Below are 9,271 nucleotides of genomic sequence, written 5' to 3'. Positions count from 1 at the left end.
TAGATGTGGTATGCTGTATGAGGGCTGGAGAAGGACATTGTTATTAACTGGTCTGACTGCTGCTCACATAAAAGAATCACACTCAATCTGTCAAAACACAGAGTTTAGCTTTGGTATTAGTCCAGGTTCACAGCTAATTGAAGCCCCACAGACACACAGACCACACGACAGGACAGACAAACACAGACAGACAAAACAGACACACAGAACACAAACACACAGATACACAAACACACACACAACCCAGACACAACAAACACAGACAGAAACACAGGCACACAAAGACACATACATACCCAACCCAAATTGTCTCACCTTAGCTCCGGGGGACCCTGTGTGGTACGAAGGAAAGAGAGCGATAAAAGGAGAGAGAGAGAGAGGAGAGAAGGAGAGAGAGAGAGAGAAGAGAGAGAGAGAGAGAGAGAGAGAAGAGAGAGAGAGAGAGAAGAGAGAGAGAGAGAGAGAGATGGATGGATGTTAAAATAATGGTGGTGAATAACCTACTGGGTCTGTCCTCCTCACTGCTAGCCAGACAGACCCTAATAACCTCAATTACTGTTTTCTAAGATGCATCCCAAATGGCACCCTATTCCCTATATAGTGTGCACTACTGGGCCCTTATGGCTCGGTCAAAGTAGTGCACTATATAGAGAAGAGGGGTTCATTTGAGACACAGCCTAAAGCAACCAGAATGAAAAGCATTTGCAGACCAACCACCCCAAATCAATAGTGTAGATACCCAAAAACAAAAGAACCATGCGGCTTTGGACAAAGTGTGGTTGTAGACCATCTCAGGAGGGGCAGAAGTAATGCAGGGGAGAGGGTCATACAGAGCAGGAGAATACAGTACTCAAAGTAGAGTAGTCAAATACAGTAGCAAATACAGTACTCAAAGTAAAGTAACTCAAATACAGTACTCAAATACGTACTCAAATCCAGTATCCAAATACAGTACTCAAATACAGTACCAAAGTAGAGTATCAAATACAGTACTCAAATACAGTACTAAAGTAGAGTACTCCAATACAGTAACTCAAATACAGTACTCAAAGTAAGTACTCAAATACAGTACTCAAATACAGTACTCAAATACAGTACTCAAAGTAAAGTATTCAATAGAGTACTCAAATAACGTACTCAATTACAGTAGTCAAATCAGACTAAATACAGTATAAATACAGCACTCAAAGTAGAGAATCAATACAGTACTCAAATACAGATCAACAGTATGAGAGTATCAAATACAGTACTCAATACAGTACTAATACAGTACCAAATACGGTACTCAAAGTAGTATTCAAATACATACTCAAGTATACAGTACTCAAAGTAAAGTATTCAAATACAGTACTCAAATATAGTACTGTCGGAAGTAATAGATAACTTATTTGCCGTCTAGTTTGTTAATTAGTGTATGACTTAAAGCACTAAATCATATTGTATCAAGTAAAACGAATCAAAGCAGTAATAGATCATGTCCTGTATAAAACATGTGTAGAAAATACAAACGACACTTCTGCTTCAAAGATACTCTTCGAACGTATTCGATGACCAAACTTTGATTGCTCAGTTCAGATCAAAAAGAGCTGAGTTGAAAATCCCATATGGCTTTGGCCAATAGGAGTTCTATCTCACAACAGGCCCCTCATTGTAGGATATAACCCAGGATGTAAACCTGACCGAGTCTCGGGACACAGCAGAATTAATGCTATTGTTTTAACACACTGTAATACTGTATCATGCTCTAATACCTCTCCACTTCCATAGAACCTCTCTCTCTCTCTCTAATTCTCTCTTATTCTCTCCCTCTCTATCTCTTCTCTCTATTCTCTCTCTCTCTCTCTATTCTCTCTCTCTATTCTCTCTCTCTCTTCTCTCTCTCCTCTCTCTATTCTCTCTCTCTATTCTCTCTATTATCTCCCTCTCTATTCTCTCTCTCTCTCTCTCCCTCTATTCCTCTCTCTCCCTCTCTATCCTCTCTCATTCTCTCTCTATCTCCTCTCTATTCTTCTCTCTCTATTCTCTCTCTCTCCTCTCTATCCTCTCTCTATTCTCTCTCTCTATCTCTCATCTCTCTCCCTCTCTATTCTCTCTCTCTCCCTCTCTCTATTCTCCTCCTATTCTCTCTCTGTCCCTCTCTATATTCTCTCTCTTCTATTCTCTCTCTCTCCCTCTCTTTCTCTCTCTCTCTCTCTCTTCTCTCTCTCTCTCTCTCTCTCTCTCTCTTCTCTCTATTCTCTCTCTATTATCTCTCTCTATTCCTCTCTCTCTCTATTCTCTCTCCATTCTCTCTCTCTCTCCCTCTCTCTATTCTCTCTCTCTCTCTTTTTCTCTATTCTCTCTCTCTATTTTCTCCTTTGCTGTCTCTCCTCTATTCTCTTTCAAATCACATGTGCTGTATTCTGCAGAGCAAAAGAGAGAGAGAGAGAGAGAGGAGTCTGCAGCGGTAGTCAGTATGCTCGGCCATGTCTGTTAAAGTGAGGTAATGACTCCCACATGTGATCATCAAACTGGTCTGGCTGGCTGGCTGGCTGGCTGGCTGGATGGCTGACTGGCTGGCTGGCTGGCTGCTGACTGACTGGATGGATGGATGGCTGACTGGCTGGCTGGCTGGCTGGCTGGCTGGCTGATGGCTGACTGGCTGCTGGCTGGCGGCTGGCTGGCTGGCTGGCTGGCTGGCTGGCTTGCCTGGCTTGGATGGCTGGCTGGCTGGCTGACTGGCTGCTGGCTGGATGTCTGGCTGACTGGCTGGAGCAATATTCAAGCAAGATGGGCCCAAGGTGAGCTGAACCAACTATGGAAAAATAACGTTGAAGCAGCATTTCTTGAAAAACATTAAACAGAAGTGTCATTCTGTTGTTTGTTGTTATTTGTTCTTCATTATTGTTTTTTTGGGAAAAGAACAGCATACACCACATTACTATAGGCCACATTATAGGGCCAGCATTATATAGGGCCAGCATATATAGGCCACGCATTATATAGGGCCAACATTATATAGGGCCAACATTATATAGGGCCAGCATTATATAGGGCCAACATTATATAGGGCCAGCATTATATAGGGCCAACATAATATAGGGCCAGCATTATATAGGGCCAGAATTATATAGGGCCAGAATCTATAGGGCCAGCATTATATAGGGCCAGCATTATATAGAGCCAGAATTCTATAGGCCAGAATTATATAGGGCCAAGAATTATATAGGGCCAGCTATACATATAGGGCCAAATTATTAGAGCCAGAATTCTATAGGGCCAGAATTATATAGGGCCAGAATTATATAGGGCCAGCATTATATAGGGCCAGTAATATATGGGCCAAAGCCACAGGTATCGGTAATGGTATAGGCCTAAGCAATAGCCATCTTCTGTTGATATGGCTTATTCCTTATGCTGTTTTCTCCCAAAGTAACATTATGAATTCCACAGACAGACAGTAATTTATTTATGTGTGATAAATAAATAAATAAATTACGACCACTTGGGGGAGCTTCCCCGTCCCGCACACAGATGGGGCAACACTCTCCGAATGGGATCTCGGGTTTTGGGCAGTCTTTAATCTCCTCGCAGATTATTTCATCACACAGGACAGTTCCCGTGTCCGCACACACAAATACGACACGGCTCTGGTTCCCATACGTCCTTGTCACTATAGCTCTGTCCGTCCTGCATACAGCTGCCTATGTCCTCTGTGAGTGAGTGTGTGTGTGGTGTGGTTTGTTGTGTGTGTGTGTGTGTGTGTGTGTTTGTGTGTGGTGTGGTTGTGTGTGTGGTGTGTGTGTGTGTGGTGTGTGTGTGTATGTGTGTGTGTGTGTGTGTGTGTGTGTGGTGTGGTGTGTGTGGTGTGTGTGTGTGTGTGTGTGTGTGTGTTGTGTGGTGTGTGTGTGTGTGTGTGTGTGTGTGGTGTGTGGTGGTTTGTGTGTGTGTGGTTTGTGTGTGTGTGTGTGTGGTTGTGTGTGTGTGTGGTTGTGAGTGTGTGACCAGACAGGTGTGCAGCACACCACAACACAAGAGGCCAGAGCAGGTGTGTGTGGTGGGAGGGAAGAGAGACAATAATGCATCATTAATCAATTAATCAATCAATTACCTAGGGATAAAACGTCAGTTAGTGGCTACTCATTAGACAAAATGGCTACAATACATTTAGCTGTAAACAACAAAAGTCMAMAAAAAAATWRAAWAAWAATTGAAATACCAGACTGAGGCAGAACCACAACAAAGACAACCCAAATATCCAAAACTATTGAAACCTTTGTTTGTTTATAGAACCGCCATGTTCCAGGTAAACTGTATCACCTGTCAACACATCAGTTGATTTAGAGGCACGCAGATACACTGTGAGACCAGCACCAATCACCTGCAGGTTCATAATCAACCACTAGGCGTCAGCAGCATCTCACAAAACAGGCTGTTTGGATTTTCTCTCTCTTCCAGAGCATCCTGAGACATGTCTCCATCATTTTGGATCAGTGGACCATGTCGCAGGCCTGAACTTCTCCCTTCAACATCGAGGAGCCATTTAAGGCAAATATAACAAACGGTAGCCTACATAGACTCAGATGCCCAAACACAGGCCTACTGCACATGTCTCATTCCCTTTGTCTAAAAGCTGGGTTTGTTGTCTTTTGCCATAGGCACGGAATKACTTTCTCACCTGAAGCAACGAGTGACACCCTTTTCACATAGACTAGGCTACACGCATTGTTCAAACAAGGTGTTTGAGCATTTAACAAAAAATATATATATAATCTGGCAATCCAAGGGATCAATGTCTCAAACCAGAAGTTATCATTCTATCAAACTACACCACTAACTCAACGCCATGACTGGAACCATCGAACCTCGCAGCTGAAAAGCGCCGGAAGTTAACGTTGGCAGCTCGAGGTCAATCAGGCCATTCCATTAGGCGTCAAGTGGACCGTGGAAGGAGCGGAACAACGTGGAAGGAGAGGACCGTGGAAGGAAGTCAGAGTAAGTACAGTAGCTACATTTAGAGTCCTGGGGCCTGGTCACGTCTAGGTAACCAACAAACCTCTGTAGGTCATGAATGAGGTCCTTTCTTAAAGGGACACAGCTACTGCCTTGTGCAAACATAGGGTCCTTTTAAACCCCATCTGGAAGCCATGAAACGTCATAGAATGGAAAATTGACAGCTTTTATACAGAAACCTTTGGGACTATACTTGGTGGGGTGAATTAACATATCTCCTCAGTCACTTGGGTTAAATTAACATATCTTCTCAGTCAGGTGGGGTGAATTAACATATCTACTCAGTCAGATGGGGTGAATTAACATATCTACTCAGTCAGATGGGGTCAATTAACATATCTCCTTAGTCACTTGGGTTAAATTAACATATCTCCTCAGTCAGGTGGGGTGAATTAACGTATCTCCTCAGTCAGGTGGGGTGAATTAACGTATCTCCTCAGTCAGGTGGGGTGAATTAACGTATCTCCTTAGTCACTTGGGTTAAATTAACATATCTCCTCAGTCACTTGGGTTAAATTAACATATCTCCTCAGTCACTTGGGTTAAATTAACATATCTCCTCAGTCAGGTGGGGTGAATTAACATATCTACTCAGTCAGATGGGGTGAATTAACATATCTCCTTAGTCACTTGGGTTAAATTAACATATCTCCTTAGTCACTTGGGCGCCAATGTAAGACCTATTGAAGCACTGACTAAGCAACGTTAGCTATTTCTGTAGAAAAATATTTTCTGTTGGATTCTGTTTCTGTTCTATTCTATCTTATCTGATGAATAGGACAAGTGGTGGTCAGAAAGTGGGATTTTGGTTCTTTATTGCAAACACAAGGATAGGCCTAATCTGTGCTGCAGTCTTCCTGAGTTGGCTACGGACTACTCTTTCCTCTAGAAACAAAATGGAGGATGGAACATATTAAAGTGAAGGCAGGTGTGTGGGAGAGACGGATGTTGGAGTTAACTATGGTTCCCAGCTGAATTTGTTGGAACTTGCTGGCGGAGTATCGAATACCTTTTTTTCCCCTCAGCTTCAACCTCTAGCCACAAGTCTTCCATGGCACGGCGATATAGAATATGTCTCAAATGGCTCCCTTTTCTCTATTTAAGGCTCCCTATTCCCTATTTAAGGCTCCCTATTCCCTATTTAAGGCTCCCTATTCCCTATTTAAGGCTGCCTATTCCCTATTTAAGGCTCCCTATTCCCTATTTAAGGCTCCCTATTCCCTATTTAAGGCTCCCTATTCCCTATTTAAGGCTCCCTATTCCCTATTTAAGGCTCCCTATTCCCTACACCCTTAGAAAAAGGGTTCCTAAAGGGTTCTTCGACTGTGCCCACAGGAGAGCCCTTGTTGGAGAAAAGGTAKAAGCMTTTTGTGTTCCATGTAGAACCCTCTTTCTACAGAGGGTTYTACATGGAACCCAAAAASGGTTCTACCTGCAACCAAAGGGTTCTTCAAAGGGTTCTCCTATGGGGACAGCTAAATAGCACGTTTTTTCCTCTAAGAGTGTATGGGCCCTGGTCAAAAGCAGTTCACTAAATAGGGAATAGGGTGCCATTTTTGGACACACAGATTGAATACCTTCTCACTCAGCTCGGCCYTCTCCACATAGGCCTATCCTTCCATGGCATAGCCAGGGAGGTAAAGGTAGTGGAYCGACCTCCTCCATCTTGCAGTGACTTGATGCCAGCCAGGTACTTGGAGCTACTGCTCCCCTTTGAGCCTGCTAGTCTTGCGGCCTCTAGCCACTTTGGCCACTTTAGGACTTCTTAGCACATCCCAGTCAGAAATATTTCTCTCTCTCTCTCAGGAGAAGAACGACTTGCATTATATTCCAGGGGCCCCAGCCCACTCCGAAAGGGTAAMCTGAGACTGTCTGCAATTTCATGTGTTTTATTTGGGAGGCCAGCACATTTTCCTTTTTTCTCTGCAATGTTTCTGTATTTTAAACCCCCACCCTAGCCTCTCTCATTGTCTTTGCTACTCTACTATTTATTGTGGAGCCTTACAATGTCTCCACTGAGCTCTTCTGCATAAAATAATGTGCCTTAGTAGATTTACAATAATAACCCCCCCTGTCTCTTTTRTAATATTTTTGTTCCAGTAGTCCTCATACCAGATTATATTTATGTCTCCCTCTCCTCTGACTGTCGGTGCCTGGGGCTGGGTAAATCTAGGAACCAGATGGAAGCACTCAAATCATATGGATTGAACTTTATTCCTGGCTTCCGTCCACCAGTGTCTCTATAACGGCTACCTATCCTAGTCTCCTAAACTTTCCCCCGTAAATAGGATACAATATTTAAAATAATCTATTCATTTTGTTCAATTTAATTGATTGATTGTCACGCCAAGTTTCAATATCGCTTCTTAAAATGTGGCCAATGGGTATAGGGAGGGATTTAAGTGGCATATAATCAGGATATCAGAATATTAGGGTCATGTGTGGCGGGTTATGATATGGTAAGGCGGGTTATTAAGATATTCATATAATAATTCCCAGGTTTCGGCACATAAATAGATTTTCGTTATGTTCCACCGTTCCACCGTTCCACCGTTCCGACTCCAACACGCCTGGAATTGCCTCTGACAGGAATGGAATGTAAACTCTTTTCACACAAAGGCCTTTGAGGCTGACCACCTTTGCTTGGTCTCGTCGTTTTGTTTTGGTCCCCACAGTCTGTCTCAAAATGAACCAAGTTGAGCGCTGTCAAAGCGCTCTTGGAATGTTTGCAAAAGTACCCGCAGGTGTTCAGCCCAGCGGCAGCGCAACTTGTGAGAGGAGGGCGGGTGGAGGATAGCCGGGTAGCTGGGATAGCTCGCGGAGAGCTGCGGAATCCTCTACCCTACCAGAGTACTTCGATCTGTATGGCATATAGTAGAATTTCCGAGAATCTTCAACAGCACATCCTTCATTGGCTAAATCAAATGACCTTACTGCACTTGGATCAACAATATGAAAACAGTCAGCAACTCAAGATCAAGTCCATCACTTTTACGCACATCATTGGAACTCCATTGATCTACGATAGTTGTAAATTGGTTATAACTTGTGACATTCACAGCTTTGCAATCGAAAGTGCAATTTGAATATAAGCAATTAGGCTCACAAGACACCTTTCCCTTATCCATCCACGCACCTTTCCCTGGCTTTGTGGAATGGGAATAATCGGCAATATCCTTTGTGTAACGGTGAATACAATCGCTCAAGCAGAAAAACGATGTCCAACAATTAAATATAAAATACATATCATATTCACAGTGTATCCCAAATATATGTGACTTATTGCCAGTGATATACAATCCYCCCCCCCCCCTCTCATCCAGTGTAAAAGTTCTCAAAAGTATAATTTGATTTTCTGTTTCAGTTAATTTAGCATTTCAAATATTTTCATAAACTTTTTTTCTAATAAATATTTTTTGGGAGAAAAAAAACTGCCACTTACGGTCTTCGTCCTGACATTTGACAACGGCTAATAGAACGACTTGGGTTGCTACAAGTAGCAGTACAGTCCTCGAATCCACAAAGCTAAACATGTCTAAATGTTAGACATGCAGGGCCTTTTGGGGGAGAAGAAAAAGAAAGGACGAAAGGAGTGGACTTCTCTCTCTTTTTTGTGTGTGTGTGTTCCCAGTTACAGAGCCGAACCATACATTCAACCACCTTCCAAAAATAAAAAAACCAATGGGGAATCCAGACCCCTCCAGAAACGTAGTACCGACCCGCGTCAGATCAGGCACTGCAGTTTTATGTGTCCGTTGCCTTCAATGAATCTTTGTATATTCCCAAATATCAGKCCGGCCCCTTRCCCCCTGTCAAGCTGAAATCTGAGCCCCGTTTCCCACCCATTCTGTCTGTCCTGAASTTCTATTCTTCCACCCKGCTCAGACCCCTCCTTCTTCCATGTGCTACTGAAAAGGGTTACCCAAAAAGTGAAACTTTTTTTCTTTCCAACTTGTCTGGGCTACCTTCCCCCTCTCACCGTTCTGCTATACCAGGCGCTATACAGACTTGTCTTCAGTGAGAGCCTAGTGCAATTACACAGAATGCATGGATTTTGTTCGCCATCAATAGGATACTTTTACGTGCTTTCCTGTCCATTGCTGTTATTTTCTCCATTTGATCTTATTCCAATACATATTTTATCTGAGGGTTAGTGCGCCACAACAGTGTGTCCTAGTGGGGGTGTAATTGATAAAAAATAATTTCAGGACCTTGAGTTGTTATGAGCAGTAAGCAACATAAATGCCTCAGATCCTTTCCCGTTTTTCTAAATCTGACC

The 9,271-nt window shown here is 43.0% G+C and overlaps 1 long non-coding RNA gene across 1 annotated transcript; it reads right to left on the bottom strand.

Moving 5' to 3' along the window:
• Positions 1-288: 288 nt before the first annotated feature.
• On the bottom strand, positions 289-8,765 carry LOC112067786 (uncharacterized). Its single transcript, XR_002896364.2, has 3 exons — positions 8,435-8,765; positions 3,482-3,692; positions 289-332 (listed from the first exon to the last, which is right to left on the bottom strand). It is a non-coding gene; the product is annotated as an uncharacterized lncRNA (long non-coding RNA).
• Between the last annotated feature and the right edge of the window lie 506 nt (positions 8,766-9,271).

Source organism: Salvelinus sp. IW2-2015, linkage group LG1 (assembly GCF_002910315.2).
Source record: "Salvelinus sp. IW2-2015 linkage group LG1, ASM291031v2, whole genome shotgun sequence".
Taxonomy (NCBI): Eukaryota; Metazoa; Chordata; class Actinopteri; order Salmoniformes; family Salmonidae; genus Salvelinus; species Salvelinus sp. IW2-2015.
The sequence above is the reverse complement of the archived record's forward strand: the minus strand, read 5'-3'. Positions and strand labels throughout refer to the sequence as shown.